This window comes from Hyperolius riggenbachi, chromosome 5, assembly GCF_040937935.1.
Source record: "Hyperolius riggenbachi isolate aHypRig1 chromosome 5, aHypRig1.pri, whole genome shotgun sequence".
Taxonomy (NCBI): Eukaryota; Metazoa; Chordata; class Amphibia; order Anura; family Hyperoliidae; genus Hyperolius; species Hyperolius riggenbachi.
The window spans coordinates 430,673,332-430,691,578 of NC_090650.1; positions in this window are offsets into that span (position 1 = coordinate 430,673,332).

Here is an 18,247-nt window from a genome sequence, read left to right on the forward strand (position 1 = left end):
AACGCAAATGTGAACTGCAGCCTAATATGTATACCAATACCACAATGGACTCATTTTTATAAATTACTATTTACACAAGGTGCTCAGCGATTGTTGTCAACCGCTCATGTCAGTTTTTAAAGTGGACCTGAACTCTTGCACAGGACTGAAGAAATACATAGAGAAATGCAACCTGCGTGTATTTAGAGAGCTTAGCCTGTTTAATCCCCCCCCCCCTCCCTCATGTGTGTCTAATCACAAGTTGTAATTTGATCTCTTTCCTGTGTCACATGACTGCCTATGGCAGAAATGGCAGATTAGTCCATTTGAAAGCACAGGATGTTCACAATATGTCTGCTTCCATGAATCAGGAAGTAGAAACAGGGCAGATTTATTTTACGATTTGTAGCGGCTGTAACAAAGAAATGTTTTTTGTTTAAAGTTTATTATGCTGCTGTGTATCTTTTACAGCAGAGAGGAAGTTCTGAGTTCAGGTCTGCTTTAAGGGACCACTCTAAAGAAAAAAGTAAGCAGCTAAAATTTGAGAGAACTGACAGGTTTTGGACTAGTCCATCTCCTCATGGGGATTCCCAGGGTTTTCTTTGTTTTCAACAGCATTTCCTTAATGGCAGTTGCTAAGTCTTAAGGTGGCCACACACCATACAATTTTTATTATGATTAGATTTGAGATTTTTGATCCAATTTTCTGATTGGTCTGAAGTTTTGATTTTAGAATCTTTGAGGCACCACACACGTGTTTTCAAGATTGCAGCAATTTCGGGATAAAAGATCTTAAACTCTGAAAAAAATTGGTTAGTTAGAAAAAATTGAGAGAAAAATGCACTGAATAGTCACATACAATTTTTTTCTGGTTGAATATAATTCCACAATTTACTACAGCACACCATACAATTCTTGATAATATTGGTCAGAATTTTCCAATATGCACAATTTAAAAAAAAAAGGGAAATTCAATCAGATTTCTCGATCGAAAACAAAAAAAGCTTTTGATTTTTCGGGACAACCGATTGGATCTTTTAATTGTATGGTGTGTGGCTACCTTTACAAAATAGTGTGCAAGGGAGTAGGGAGGCTGGTATCTTACTATTTTGGCAGTTTAAACTGCTGTTCAGTAAATGGTTTTGAAAACAAACAAAGAAAACCCTGAGAAACCCACATGAGGAAATTAAGTAGTCCAAAACCTGTCGGTTCAGACTGATTTTAACTTTTTTTTTTTTTTTGTTAGAATGGTCCTTTATTGAACTTTTTTCACAAATTGAGATATGTTCCTTAATAAAATGTACCAAAACATTTTTTTCTATGCTAATTCTTTGGTGGTGTGGCTTACTATTGGATACCTCTTTTTCCTTGTTTTGATGTATATTTGGGGTTTGGCTATATGATCATTTTACCAACCCATCTGCATTCCAAACTCTAAAACAGCCGTTTCTGGCCATTTTCACATATTTGAACACATTTTAAAAAATGGTACTTTTTGAATCAAAGTCGATTTTTTTCCATTCCAATAACCTGACACTAGTTATGTTTAACCTCCCTGGCAGTAGGATTACTTCTAGATTTTAGGGTCTAAAAGTGCTGCAATTTTTTTCATGAGCTTTTAGACCCTAAATTCAGGAAAAAAAAAATCATACCACAGAGATGCGGCAGCCCCTACACAGACTCACCTCCCTGGGATCCAGCATTGCAATTCTCCCTCCGCCCAACGGGTGGTGCTCTACCCCTATGGTGAGATTCTTCTTCCAGTCCTCGGAGATCCCTTGGGTGAGATCTCCGTTTGTCACATGATGACAGACGGCGAAGTCACCCAAGGGATCGAGAGCCTCCGAGGCTCCAAGTAGTGTTGGGCGAACAGTGTTCGCCACTGTTCGGGTTCTGCAGAACATCACCCTGTTCGGGTGATGTTCGCGTTCGGCCGAACACCTGATGGTGTTCGGCCTTTTAAGTTCGGGTTCGCCCCGAACTTCTAATGGCCGCCGAACAGGGCCGAACAGAGCCCCTGTTCGGCCGAACAGGGCCCTGTTCGGCCGAATACTGCCCCCCTATGGGGTCGCAGGCATAAGGGGGGAGCATGCCCCGATCGCGGGGGGGGGGTCGGAAATTCCCCCCACCCCCTCCGCTAGCGCTCCCCCCTCTGCCCGCTTCCCCATTCAAAAGTTTAAGCAAAGTACCTGTAGTGGATGGCCTGGCAGTGGGCGGCACTGTGGAGTGAGGAGGAGGAGTCCGGAGAGTGACGAGTTGAGGGAGGCCGGGCAGCGGGCGTGAGGTCAGAGAAAGGTCGGAAGTACCACAAGGGTACTTCCGCTGAACCGCCCGCTGCCCGGCCTCCCTCAACTCGTCACTCTCCGGACTCCTCCTCCTCACTCCACAGTGCCGCCCACTGCCAGGCCATCCACTACAGGTACTTTGCTTAAACTTTTGAATGGGGAAGCAGGCAGAGGGGGGAGCGCTAGCGGAGGGGGTGGGGGGAATTTCCGACCCCCCCCCCCCCCCCGCGATCGGGGCATGCTCCCCCCTTATGCCTGCGACCCCATATGGCCCCCAAAAGCTGGATGTTCGGAAAGTTCGGGGTTCGGCCCGAACATGCCGAACATCTCGGTCATGTTCGGCGAACTTTCCCGAACCCGAACATCCAGGTGTTCGCCCATCACTAGCTCCAAGGACCGGAAGAAGAATGGCTGGCAGCATCTGGATCCGGTGGGAGGTGAGTTACAGACGCCCGCTGCGCACAGGCTCTGCATACCTCCTTGCAGATACCACGAGTCAGGCTCGGGGCTACTGTTCTGAGCTGTGGATTTCTGTCCCGAGCCCTTTATCGGACTAAGGAGGTTAGAAGAAAAATGGTGTGAACTCCACTCCTGCTCCTCTTCAAAGTACTTGTCTGACAGGTGAGACATTCCAAGATAACCAGGCTAGGTAGATTGTTGTGTAGGAGCATGCAGGGGCCATGGTGGAGATCCAGTGGAGACGATAGACCTCAGGTTTCGTTCATCAGCATGTCTGGGGAAAGTCACCGACTTGATGAATGAGTTGCTCCACTGATGACTGCGGTGAGAAGTGATATTTGCATCGCGCCATTGTCCATCATTCTCCGCCACTGACAGTCTGCCCGGCCTCCTCAGCCAGGAGACCTGAGACCTGTACGAGGGAAAAAGTCCTTCAGAAGAGGTGATTAGAATAGCTGAATTGTAAGAAGAACGCTACACGCTCATAAATTATCTTCACTACCCCAATTACATCGCCTCACTGGCTGAACGCAAAGGTGACCTGAAACATCTGCCTACTCAGGTCAAATAACACAGGTGAAAACTAGGTTGAAACCATGAAGCAAACCTGTTTTTGTTTTTTTTCTTTTCCAAGTGATTCAACGGCAACTGAAGTGAGAAGAATATGGAGGCTGCCATATTTATTTTCTTTTAAACAATACCAGTTGCCTGGCAGCCCTGCTGATCTATTTGGCTGCAGTAGTGTCTGAACCACACCAAAAATAATTAGGCAGATATGCACAACCAGCCTCTGTGCCATACTAACATTCTTAAATCCTACCTCGGGTTCTCTTTAAAATTCCTAAGCGTTGGCAGTTAAGAGATGCATTTCATGTTACATACTTTCAATGACCAAGATTGTAATATCCAAATTAGAGGAGTCGGAGTCGGTGGAATCCTAACCTGAGGAGTCGGAGTTGGAGTCGGTGGATTTTTGTACCGACTCCACAGCCCTGTAATGAATGGATATTATATCTTTGACAACTGGACTTTGACAATTTTTACAAAAAGTCCCCATGTAAATTTTGGGCACAGTATTTTCATGCTGGTGGGGGCAGAGCGGAGAGTGAAGATTTTTATTTGAATTTTGGCAACACTCCCTCACATGTTGCCTTACACTAATCTCCCTCTTAAAGTGAACCCGAGGTGAGAGTGATATGGAGGATGCCATATTTGTTTCTTTTTAAACAATACTAGTTACCGGGCAGTCCCTCTGATCTATTTGGCTGCAGTAGTGTCTGAATCACACCAGAAATACAGAAATAAGCATGCAGCTAATCTTGTCAGATCTGACAATAATGTCAGAAACACCTGATCTGCTGCATGCTTGTTCAGGGGCTATGGCTAAAAGTATTAGAGGCAGAAGATCAGCAGGGCTGCCAGGCAACTGTGTGACTCCATATTTTATTGGTCCCTTTCCAGCACAGTGGCTTAGTGAATAGCACTCTTACCTTGCAGCGCTGGGTCCCCTGTTTTAATCCCAGCCAGGGCACTATCTGCACAGAGTTTGTGCGTTCTCCCTGTGTCTGCATGGGTTTCCTCCAGGCACTCCGGTTTCCTCCCACTTCCCAAAACCATACAGACAAGTTAACTGGCTTCCCCCAAATTTGGCCCTAGATTATGATACATACACTACACGATACATACATAGACATGTGACTATGGTCGGGATTAGATTGTGAGCTCCTCTAAGTTACACATGACTATGTATACTCTGTACTGCGCTGTGGCAGATGTCAGCGCTATATAAATACTAAATAATAATTTCCAGGCTGCATACGTGACAAAAAGCATGCATCTCATTCACTGTTCCTGGACAGCAGCAGCGTAAGGCGATGCAGTTGTGTGCGGTTCCTGCAGGGAGTAGGTGACTCTGGAATAAGCTGACACAGCTATTCATCACGATATTACCTCAGATTTTCTAGACAAAATGACAGATTCTGGTGCAACCGAATGAAAGAGTCCAATATTTCTTACAGCTGCCAAATGAGAGGTCTGTGTACATTTTCAAAGTGCTCACCAACAGCGCACAGTGGCATCTATATTTGGCAATCTGCATTATAAATATAGGCCCTATACTTAAAGAAAATTATATGCATTATAAAATGTGCCTCATTCTAGCAGGAGGAGGGGAGGTTGTATTCAGAATACAAACAAGCTCAACTGTGTCTAGCCAGTACAGCTTATCACAGAACTCTACACGGTCTAGCCAGAGGGGTCCCTGACCTCATTTTTCTATAGGACGCTACAAGCAAAGATAGCTTGGCTAGGGACACGATCAACATTCTGACTGGACTGTAAAGAGAAGCAGCACAATGATGACATCATTTCTGTTATCTCTCCTCCCATAAGGAGAAGTCTTAACTAAAGGGAAATGAAGTCAGTTTATTTACTTCTTTTCATATAAGAACAGTTAAAAGGAACCCGAGGTGTGAGACCTATGGAAGCTGCCATATTTCTACCCTTTTAAACAATTCCAGTTGCCTGCAGTGCTGCTGATCTTTCTGGTCAGTTAGATTTAAATCACACACCTGAAACAAGCATGCAGCTAATCTTGTCAGATTTGTCATAGACATCTGATCTGTATGCTTCTTCAGGGGCTATGGCTTAAAGTATTAGAGACAAAGGGCCATATCCTATTCAAGGTGATAAGTAGCTTGCAGATGCGAGCTACTTATCACCTTGCCATCGCGCGAGGATTACCAGCAAATCCGATTGCCCATATCCTTCGCGCGATGGCCGATCGTTAGGGAGCATTACTCAGGCGAAACCCTGAGCGATGCTCCCTTTTACCGAGCGATGGGGAGTGAGGTTTACGCTGTGGTGCTGTCCATCAGCACCACGGCCTCACTCCCCACACATGCGCACTCACCCGGCTGACATCCGCCGCCATCTTCCGCTGCAGCATCTGGGGGTCTCCTTTAATAAGGCACCCCTGTTGGCATACATACTGCCGCAGATCACCCGCCGCCTCACGCCGCAAAATCCGTCGCGTAATTACAGTGTATCTAACACTGTACTTACTGTCCGCTTAGAAGGAGCCTGGGCAAAGCATCTTTGAATCTGCAGCCGGGCTCCCCATTGGTCCGCTGTCTGAGCCATTTTATTGGTTCAGACAGCAGACCAATGGGGAGCCCGGCTGCAGATTCAAAGATGCTTTGCCCGGGCTCCTTCTATGCGGACACTAATTACAATGTTAGATACACTAATTACGTGGTGGATTTTGCGGCGAGAGGCTGTGGGTGATCGGCAGCGGTACATATGACAGGGGTGCCGGTGCAGAGCTGCGCGGGGGCTTTTAAACTGTGCGGCAACCCGACGGGGAGCTCTGGGGGTCTCCTTATTAAAGGAGACCCCCAGATGCTGCGGCGACGACGTGCGTTAGCTAGTTTAGACCTGCTTTTTGCAGGTCTAAGCTAACGCTCATGTCTGCCGGGAAGCATCGCTTCCCGGAGACATGATAAGGGTAATTGGATTCGGTGTTAAGAACTCGCTGGGCAATTATATCGCCCAAGCGAGTTCTTTTCCACCTGGGGGGGTCTAAAGTTTAATTAGATTAGGCGATGCCCTCATCGCCCAAGTTAAGAGTTCAGCAATAGAATATGGCCCAAAGAATCAGCCGGACAGCCAGGCAATGTGCATTATTTGAAAGGAAATAAACATGTCAGCCTCCATATTCCTCTCACTTCCGAGTCCCTTTAATGATATGAGGTGCCCATACACTAATACTGCTTGATTTGCTGTATCGCCGCATGGCCGCTGCACTTCCGAGGAGGGGGGCGGAGCGTTCAGGAATGGGACCTATTCAACCCCACAACCCCTTACCCCCGCCCATGTGATCTCCTTCGGGCAGATTCTGTCATCACAAGCTCTGTCAATTCTAACTTTAAGTACGGTTTAATAATTAAAAAACATATATACAATGCACAGAACAAATTACGACATTTCCCACCCAATGGGCCCGACCCAATTCACTTTTTCTTAGGTTTTCTCCCAGGTGATATTTTAACATCATATCAAAAATGCCTTTGAAAGCCACCAGCTAGCAAGAAAAAAATACTCAAAATCATTTTACAGTACTTTCTTATCAGCTTTTTGGTACTTTTTCATTTGAAAAGTGCTGAAAAGTTATTTTAAACAGAAATTAAAGATTACCTCCCAAGAGAAAACTTAGGAGTAAAGGTAAACTGGATGATGCCCAAAATGCTTTAAAGAGAATCTGCATTGTTAAAATCGCACAAAAGTAAACATACCAATGCGTTAGGGGACATCTCCTATTACCCTCTGTCACAATTTCGCTGCTCCTCGCCGCATTAAAAGTGGTTAAAAACAGTTTTAAAAAGTTTGTTTGTAAACAAACAAAATGGCCACCAAAACAGGAAGTAGGTTGATGTACAGTATGTCCACACATAGAAAATACATCCATACATAAGCAGGCTGTATACAGCATTCCTTTTGTATCTCAAGAGTAGTGTTGGGCGAACAGTGTTCGCCACTGTTCGGGTTCTGCAGAACATCACCCTGTTCGGGTGATGTTCGAGTTCGGCCGAACACCTGACGGTGCTCGGCCAAACCGTTCGGCCATATGGCCGAACTAAGAGCGCATGGCCGAACGTTCCCCGAACGTTCGGCTAGCGCTGTGATTGGCCGAACGGGTCACGTGGTTCGGACCCGAACGCGCTCTGATTGGCCGAACTGTCACGTGGTTCGGGTAAATAAATACCCGAACCACGTCATATCTCCGCCATTTGTCTGTGGGTTTAGCTTTGGGTAGGCAGGCAGGGTAGTTCGCGCTCCAGCCACGCTAGCCAGGGTCCCCCCCAGTCATTGTGTGTCGCTGCTGGGAATAGTAGTACACCGCTCGCTCAGCATTCTGTTTACTGCCACTCTGTGTACCTCGCTCAGCCACACTATATAGCATTCTGTTTACTGCCACTCTGTGTCTGCTGGGAATAGTAGTACACCGCTTGCACAGCCACACTATATAGCATTCTGTTTACTGCCACTCTGTGTACCTCGCTCAGCCACACTATATAGCATTCTGTTTACTGCCACTCTGTGTCTGCTGGGAATAGTGGTACACCGCTCGCTCAGCCACACTATATAGCATTCTGTTCACTGTTCTGTGTCTGCTTGGAATAGTGGTACACCGCTCGTTCAGCCACACTATATAGCATTCTGTGTACTGTTCTGTGTCTGCTGGGAACAGTAGTACACCGCTCGTTCAGCCACACTATATAGCATTCTGTGTACTGTTCTGTGTCTGCTGGGAACAGTAGTACACCGCTCGCTCAGCCACACTATATAGCATTCTGTTCACTGTTCTGTGTCTGCTGGGAATAGTGGTACACCGCTCGCTCAGCCACACTATATAGCATTCTGTTCACTGTTCTGTGTCTGCTGGGAATAGTGGTACACCGCTCGCTCAGCCACACTATATAGCATTCTGTTTACTGTTCTGTGTCTGCTGGGAATAGTGGTACACCGCTCGCTCATCCACACTATATAGCATTCTGTTCACTGTTCTGTGTCTGCTGGGAATAGTGGTACACCGCTCGCTCAGCCACACTATATAGCATTCTGTTCACTGTTCTGTGTCTGCTGGGAATAGTGGTACACCGCTCGCTCAGCCACACTATATAGCATTCTGTTTACTGCCACTCTGTGTACCTCGCTCAGCCACACTATATAGCATTCTGTTTACTGCCACTCTGTGTCTGCTGGGAATAGTGGTACACCGCTCGCTCAGCCACACTATATAGCATTCTGTTCACTGTTCTGTGTCTGCTTGGAATAGTGGTACACCGCTCGCTCAGCCACACTATATAGCATTCTGTTTACTGTTCTGTGTCTGCTGGGAATAGTGGTACACCGCTCGCTCAGCCACACTATATAGCATTCTGTTCACTGTTCTGTGTCTGCTGGGAATAGTGGTACACCGCTCGCTCAGCCACACTATATAGCATTCTGTTTACTGTTCTGTGTCTGCTGGGAACAGTAGTACACCGCTCGCTCAGCCAGAGTATATAGCATTGTGTTTACTGCCACTCTGTGTACACCGCTCAGCCAGACTATATACCATTGTTTACTGACACTCTGTGTACACCACTCAGCCACACTATATACCATTGTTTACTGACACTCTGTGTACACCGCTCAGCCAGACTATATACCATTGTTTACTGCCACTCTGATTCTGCTGGGAACAGTAGTACACCGCTCGCTCAGCCAGACTATATACCATTGTTTACTGACACTCTGTGTACACCGCTCAGCCAGACTATATACCATTGTTTACTGACACTCTGTGTACACCACTCAGCCACACTATATACCATTGTTTACTGACACTCTGTGTACACCGCTCAGCCAGACTATATACCATTGTTTACTGCCACTCTGATTCTGCTGGGAACAGTAGTACACCGCTCGCTCAGCCAGACTATATACCATTGTTTACTGACACTATATAGCAGACTATATAGCATTGTGTGTACACCGCTCAGCCAGACTATATACCATTGTTTACTGACACTCTGTGTACACCGCTCAGCCAGACTATATACCATTGTTTACTGCCACTCTGATTCTGCTGGGAACAGTAGTACACCGCTCGCTCAGCCAGACTATATACCATTGTTTACTGACACTCTATGTACACCGCTCAGCCAGACTATATACCATTGTTTACTGCCACTCTGATTCTGCTGGGAACAGTAGTACACCGCTCGCTCAGCCAGACTATATAGCATTGTGTTTACTGCCACTCTGTGTACACCGCTCAGCCACACTATATAGCATTGCGTACTCTGCCAGTCAGTGTGTATATTGCTGGGATCAGTAATACTCCACTCACCGTCAACCACTATATGAGCTCAACATGAGTTCCCCAGAGACCTCCGCTGTGAGCAGCACTCCCAACAACAGCAACAGCCAACGCCCCACGCAAGCTATAACATCCACCCCAGCAGCCAGTGGTCAGCAGCAGCCCTCCCCGGAGGAGAACGTTGTGTCCATCAGTCCGTCGCCAGAGCGATTAATGAGGGCTGCCATTGAGGAGATGATGGGGCCTGATGTGGAGGAGGAGGTCTGGCTCAGGCCAGCATCCCAAGTTAATGTTGAGGACGATGAGGGGTCTGTGTCTGGGGATGTTGGGGTGGCAGAGGTGGTGGGTGGGTCAGACTCAGGAGAAGAGTTGTATGATGAGGATGATGATCGGGACCATCTGTATGTGCCTCAGAGTCCGACCCCGGAAAACATGTTGTATCGTGTGTTTAGGTACTAAAATCTGCGTTCCCTCCCAGTAGTGTTGGGCGAACAGTGTTTGCCACTGTTCGGGTTCTGCAGAACATCACCCTGTTCGGGGTGACTATATAGCAGACTATATAGCATTGTGTTTAATGCCACTCTGTGTACACGGCTCAGCCACACTATATAGCATTGTGTTTACTTCCACTCTGTGTCTGCTGGGAACAGTAGTACACCGCTCACCCGCCACTGTATAGCATTGTGCTCTGTGTCACTGCTGACAATAGTGGTACACCGCTCACCCACCACTGTATAGCATTTCTGTACTGCCACTGTACTGCTGCCAGTCAGCGTGTACTTTAAGGATAAGTGAAATGAGGAAGAAATCCGGTGAAAGAGGGAGGGGCAAGGGAAGAGGTGTTTCCCCTGACGGTTCACGTACAGGCCACAGGGGAGCACCCAAGAAAACCCACTCAATACTGCCCATGTTGTCCAGGACAACAACCCTCACAGATCCAAAAGAACAGGACCAGATAATTACTTGGATGACCTCTCAAGCGTCCAGCAGTGGGTTAAGCAGCACCAGCACATCACGCACGAGGTCCGAGTCCTCAGCCAGTTAAAGTCTGGGCTTTCTTTGAAGACTGCACTGAGGATGTTACCATGGCGATTTGCAAGGTGTGCAAGACCCGCCTGAGCAGGGGGAAAAGTATTAACAACCTCTCCACCACCAGCATGAGCCGCCACATTCTATCCAAACATCCCACTCTGTGGGCAAACGCGGCAGGACAGGGTACCACCAGCAACACTGCCTCCCTTGGGTTCACCAGACTCACCACCAGACCCGCCTCAGCAGCAGCAGTAGCCCAGCCATTGCGTGGTTCACAACATTCACAAACATCAGACGATGCTGACACTGTCACTTTCCGGACTAGTGCTCTTGAGGTCTCCCAGTGTTCATCAAACACAACAACCAACAGCCCTTCGGTGTGCAGCGCTACGGTTGAGTTGTCTGTTTCTGAGATGTTTGAGCACAAGAGGAAATTGCCAGCAAATGACCCCCGGGCCGTGGCAGTAACAGCCAGCCAGCATAGCCAAGCTTCTGGCCTGCGAAATGCTGCCATATCGAGTGGTGGAGACAAACAGCTTCAAGGGCATGATGTCAGTGGCCATCCCACGTTACGTGGTTCCCAGCCGCTACCACTTTGCGCGCTCTGCAGTGCCTGAGTTGCATGAGCACGTGGTCAGCTAAATAACCCGAAGCTTGAAGAATGCCGTTGCCTGCAAGGTTCACCTCACCACTGACACCTGGACGAGTGCGTTCGGCCAGGGTCGATACATCTCCCTTACCGCGCACTGGGTGAACCTTGTGGAGCCTGGCAGCGATTCCTCACCTGCTACGGCGCGGGTGTTGCCCACGCCGCAAACAGCTGGATAACAACAGCAGCACCTACCTCTCTGACTCCTTCTCCTCCAACGCATCTCAAAGCTGTACCTCATCCGGAAATGCTAACCCAGCACCAGCAGCAGTAGGATCGTGGAAGCAGTGCAGCACAGCTGTTGGCATGCGTCAGCAAGCGTTGCTGAAGCTGATCTGCCTTGGGGATAAGCAGCACACAGGGGAGGAAATTTGGAGGGGAATAAAGGAACAGACGGATTTGTGGCTGGCACCGCTGGACCTGAAACCGGGCATGAAGCTAGACACCTGGCACGAACTGGCAATGTACGCAATAGAGGTGCTGGCTTGCCCGGCAGCCAGCGTTATGTCGGAACGCTGTTTCAGTGCTGCCGGAGGCATCATCACAGATCGGCGTATCCGCCTCTCCACAGAAAATGCAGACCGTCTGACTCAAATTAAAATGAATCAATCCTGGATTGGAAACGACTACGCAACACTCCTGGACCCCAACCAAGTAACATGACCGATGAACATCTGGGATGGTTTAGCGTTTCCGGTCCCTGTTTATTGAACCTCTCATCTGTATTACATTTATGACTGCATGGCGGCAAAAAGCATTGCTGCTATATCCGCACGCTTTTTGTCCTCATGCAAGGCCTGGGTTGTTGTGTCTCACAAAGCGTGGCCTTCTCCTCCTGCGCCTCCTCCTGTTCCATCACGTGTGCTGCTGCTGCTGCTGGGTTACCGTTGCCGCGTGGTCCCTGTTTATTGAACCTCTTATCTTTATTACATTTATGACTACATGGCGGTACAAAGCATGCTATCCGCACGCTTTTTGTCCTCATGCAAGGCCTGGGTTGTTGTGTCTCACAAAGCGTGGCCTTCTCCTCCTGCGCCTCCTCCTGTTCCATCACGTGTGCTGCTGCTGCTGCTGCTGGGTTACCGTTGCCGCGTGGTCCCTGTTTATTGAACCTCTTATCTTTATTACATTTATGACTACATGGCGGTACAAAGCATGCTATCCGCACGCTTTTTGTCCTCATGCAAGGCCTGGGTTGTTGTGTCTCACAAAGCGTGGCCTTCTCCTCCTGCGCCTCCTCCTGTTCCATCACGTGTGCTGCTGCTGCTGCTGCTGCTGGGTTAGCGTTGCCGCGTGGTCCCTGTTTATTGAACCTCTTATCTTTATTACATTTATGACTACATGGCGGTACAAAGCATGCTATCCGCACGCTTTTTGTCCTCATGCAAGGCCTGGGTTGTTGTGTCTCACAAAGCGTGGCCTTCTCCTCCTGCGCCTCCTCCTGTTCCATCACGTGTGCTGCTGCTGGGTTAGCGTTGCCGCGTGGTCCCTGTTTATTGAACCACTTATCTTTATTACATTTATGACTGCATGGTGGTACAAAGCATGCTATCCGCACGCTTCTTGTCCTCATGCAAGGCCTGGGTTGTTGTGTCTCAAAGCGTGGCCTTCTCCTCCTGCGCCACCCTCCTCCTGTTCCATCACGTGTGCTGCTGCTGGGTTAGCATTACCGGTCCCTTTTCCTGGAACCTCTTATATGTATTACATTTATGACTGCATGCCGACAAAAAGCATGTTACCTGTGCAAAGAAAACAGACATTTCCCGCATTTAAAAGACAGTTTTCCCTTTGAAACTTTAAAATCGATTTTCTCAAAAACTATAAGCTCTTTTTGCTAAATTTTTTTTTCCTCTTGTACCCACTCCCAAGGTGCACATACCCTGTAAATTTGGGGTATGTAGCATATAAGGAGGCTTTACAAAGCACAAAAGTTCGGGTCCCCATTGACTTCCATTATGTTCGGAGTTCGGGTCGAACACCCGAACATCGCGGCCATGTTCGGCCTGTTCGGCCCGAACCCGAACATCTAGATGTTCGCCCAACACTACTCAAGAGATCATTTGTGTGTTTCTTTCCCCCTGCATCTCTCATGCACTGAAGTTTCAGGCTGCTCTTTTCTTCCTGCAAACAGCTTTGCCCTTGTTTGTAATTCCTCAGTATGTGAAAGCCCAGCCAGCTCAGAGGACGATTTATCCAGCTTGTAAAAGATAAGAGAGAAGAGAGAAGCTGCCCTAATCTAAATAACACACAGGCAGTGTGCAGAGAGGGGCCTGGAGGGGGGAGATGCATCACAGAACCACAACACTGAAGAACTTGGCAGCCTTCCAGACATAGGCTGACAAGTCTGACAAGAGAGAGATAAGTTGATTTATTACAGAGATGGTGATAGTAGAATGTGCTGCAGTAAGCCAGAACACATTAGAATAGATTTTGGAACTTGTAGGGTGATAAAAAACAGGATGCAATTTTTGTTACGGAGTCTCTTTAAAAAGACACACAGGCCAGAATTTGGGAGTACAGCCAGTAGAGTAATTATATTTGGGGAATGCTTTAATTTAATATTCTCCTTCGGCCGCTTCGGCTGCCCTCAGGCTGATGTCGTCAGTCGTCCATTATGAGCGTAACCTTGCGGACCTCACCTGGCTTGTGTTGTGCGGTTTTGGGAATGACGGGAGATGTTCGCTTTTTGTGAGATTTTTCATCCTCTGCTGGGAATATAAGGCAGGTCAGCTGACATTCCAGGTGTGCAGGTTGGCTTTCAGGACGGCGGCAGGAATGCGCACCGCACGGTCGGCTGTAACGTCTGCATGCTTTTGTTCCTTTGCTGTGGTTAAACTGACAGGTCGTCTTTAGGCCCACATATCATAGCTGAGTTATCCGATGACCTCAGGATGTCCTCGGGGAGAAGAGGACGACTAGTGAATGTTCCCAGGTTCCCACACAACTGGCTGATGTCTCCAGACCCTTACTATTATTAGTATTGATTTAAATAAGGCCATGATCTTTCGTAGCACTGAACAAAATGATTACAACATGGTACATAAGACAAAAAAAAGGTACAACTTACAGAGTCACTGTAGTGAAAAAAAGTGTCCCAAATATTGTATATGTCTCAGAACGATAAACACGATAAATATGATATTTTATTTATTTAAAGCCTTATTTAACAACTTTGTAGCCACATCACCTTCTGCCCTGCTTAAATAAGACGGATCCAGGCGGAAATATAATGCAGTTCCGGTGGAGTTCCGGTGGTGTCTGGCAAAACTGGATCTTTAATACAAAGGAAGCATTTACTGTATATACTCGCATATAAGCCTAATTTTTCAGCACAAAAAAATGTGCTGAAATGCTACCGCCTCGGCTTATATGCGAGTCAGTTGAGCAGAATGGATGGTGGAGCAGGTTTTGTTAATGGGAGAGGAGTATAAGGATTGTGCACTAGTGATTCTGCTCTTGCCAGCTGGCTCCCTGCTGTGTCCGTGCCCTCCATCCCCTGCAACATGGTGTGCAGAGTGCGGTGCTCAAGACTACCTGTGTCCGCTGGCTTGTGAAGTAGAGCTTGCAAGCAACGTGTCAGCGGTGAAATGATCGGAGATTCTTCCTGTGTGGCATTCGCTGTCTCACATCTATGACGACATCTAGTGGCATCTTGAGACACAACTATCATCCTTGTGGCACATCTGGCTACGGGGAGGGATGCTGACTTGCAGTGGGGTAACATCTAGCTACTGTGGAGTGGGCTATACTGGGTAGGGGGATTATATGCGAGTCAATCACATTTTCCTGGTTTCTGAGGGAAAAGTGGGTACCTCGGCATGTTGCCATGGTGAGGGGCATACAGTTGATCTGCCAGACAACGGAAGTGTCAGACACATCTTCAGCTTCTCTTGGGTTTCAGCAACATCAGCAATTTTCCTTAGAGCCAGACAGGAGAAATACCGACTAACAGCTTGTACAATTAGCTAGCTGACTTGGGGGTTGATTCACTTTGTAGGATGAGATCCCTGCCCTTTGGCCCAATAAGCTGCCTGGCAAGAGACAGGCAGCCTATTGGGCCAATCAAAGTGTGGGGATCTCATCCTACAAAGTCACTGGACCTGACAGGATCCAGAGTAGGACAATTGGAGAAGCTGTTAGTTTTGGGGGAGGGCGAGTAAGTTAGTAGTGCATGCTACAGCAGTAGCATGCCTACTTTGAAAATGTTACTTGCGCTGTCACACACAGCTGTGCTGCTTGAGCTGTGTAGCTTAGTGACTCAACCCCTACTGATTTGTCTGTGAGCCATATGCAGCCATCAAAAGAGCCACATCTGGCTCCCGAGCCATAGGTTCCCTACCCCTGCTCTAGTCTCTCCTTCTCCTGAACTCAAGACTTCCTGCCAACCAAATCCTCTAGTCTCTCCTTCTCCTGAACGCAAGACTTCCTGCCAACTAAATCCTCTAGTCTCTCCTTCTCCTGAACTCAAGATTTCCTCCCAACCAAATCCTTTAGTCTCCCCTTCTTCTGACCTCAAGACTACCTCCCAACCAAATCCTCTAGTCTCTCCTTCTCCTGACCTCAAGACTACCTCTCAACCAAATCCTCTAGTCTCTCCTTCTCCTGACCTCAAGACTACCTCCCAACCAAATCCTCTAGTCTCTTCTTCTCCTGACCTCAAGACTACCTCCCAACCAAATCCTCTAGTCTCTTCTTCTCCTGACCTCAAGACTACCTCCCAACCAAATCCTCTAGTCTCCCCTTCTCCTGACCTCAAGACTACCTCCCAACCAAATCCTCTAGTCTCTCCTTCTCCTGACCTCAAGACTTCCTTCCAACCAAATCCTTTAGTCTCTCCTTCTCCTGAACTCAAGACTACCTCCCAACCAAATCCTCTAGTCTCTTCTTCTCCTGACCTCAAGACTTCCTTCCAACCAAATCCTTTAGTCTCTCCTTCTCCTGACCTAAAGACTACCTCCCAGCCTAATCCTTTAGTCTCTCCTCCTGAACGCAAGACTACTTCCAAAACAAATCCTCTACTTTCTCCTTCTCCTGACCTCAAGACTACCTCCCAACCGAATCCTCTAGTCTCCCCTTCTCCTGACCTCAAGACTATTTTCCAACCAAACCCCCCACCCCCCAATCAATCCACCAATCCACACCTCCCTTAGAAAATCCCTTAGCCTCCCTAAAGTGCACTATTGCCACAACTGTACGTACCAAAATGGCATTCCAGGTGTGACCCTTCATACTTAGAAAGTAAAGCTGATTGTGATTCTGGGATAACATTGCACTTGCATTGGACTGCATTTTGAATAGGGATGGTCTAAAATGCTGATTTCTGATTCTGCAGAATTTCTGATTTCCGCCAATGCCGCGGATTTCCAATTTCCAAGGAGTCTTCTTTGGTCATTTTTTGCATTCTCTGATTGGCCAAATCCTTCCGAGCTGACTCTGCATTCTCTGATGAGTCAAATGCTTCCATGGTCTGTGATTGGACTAACATCACAGAGTTGTGGTAATGCGGTATTTCCACAGAAATCCGATTTCCACTTTAATTTCCGCAGAATGTGGGTGAGTAGCCCTAATTTTAAATAACGGCAAAACTGGACTGATTTTTAGTGTGAACTGTGAAAACAGCAAACACAAAGGTAGGATTCTTATAAACATCTGTAAATATCTACAGCACTTCATCCGACAATCAATTTTAAGTAAACTTTAATAGCACGCTCTAATAGAGGTCGATGCCAGCCCCCCAGATGTTATAGAGCAAGACCAGCCCACCCACTTAAGACTTAAACATTTTACAACAACCGCTTTGTTCCACACTGACATTTATAAAAATGATTGACTGCCAGAGGTTACCTGGCAAATTAAAAAATAAATACATAAAAAACTATACAGAAAATGAAAATAATTCCTCTGCTGCCCAATGAAGCGTGAGGCCCAGACAAAGGGGGGTACTGGACTCGTTTGTAGAAAGTAAAATTCCTTCTCCTATTAAAATTCAAAGGGATGTCCATTTACCGAGTCTACCCAGAAGCCACTTCTCTCTGGAGAGCCAGGGGTCGCGTTCTGAAAATCTGTTCAGAGGTTTTCCCTTATTAACAATGAAGCCATAGAGCCACTATGATCGCACAACCTAGGGCCGGTGAAAAACCTAAAAGCACTGGCATCATCGCAAATCCTGCCAATTGCCTTTGCACAGCAGCTACAGGGGGTCCCCAACTTACAAACACCCCACTAATGAACGCTCCACTGATACAAACAGCCTGAAGATGTGAAGTTGTATTCTGTCAGAACAAGTAAAAAACATTTAAAAAAAAAAAAAAAACACCTTGTAGTTTTTGAGAAAATCAATTGTAAAAAAATTGAAAGGAAGAATGTTTTTTAAAAAAGTTTTTGAAGCAGTATAATGACATTTTGCTGCAGTACACGGAGAGCACAGGGGGACAGAGGTGACACAGAGGGAGACACTAGCAGCACAGGCGGGCATAGAGGAGATACAGAGGACAGGAAAGGAGCTTAGGGCCCCAATGATAGTAAAACACGCAGTTTTACATCACTTCCTGTGCACTGTTCTGTACACAGGATAGTGTGGGGATATCTACTGTAGCGGCCAAAAGAAAAAAATACACATACATACAGTATGTTAAAATAAATAATAAAAGAAAAAAAACACATTATTTTGAACACCTTATTTCCCTCTCTGCTATGGTTACCAAAATAAAACACATTCACTTTCACTTAGAATTTTTTTACTTAATTTTTTTTAGAAAGAGTTTTTGGTCTTTTTTTGCATGAAAAGTTCTCATTCATGTTCCTAGAGCATGCCAGTAGATATTTTTGCTACTTAAAGATAATCTGTAACTAAAAACAATCCCCTAGGGGATACTCTCCTCGGGTGGGGGAAGCCTCCGGATCCTATCGAGGCTCCCACGTCCTCCTGTGTCCCACGGCGGTCTCGCTGTGCCCCTCCAAACAGCGGGAATGTAAATA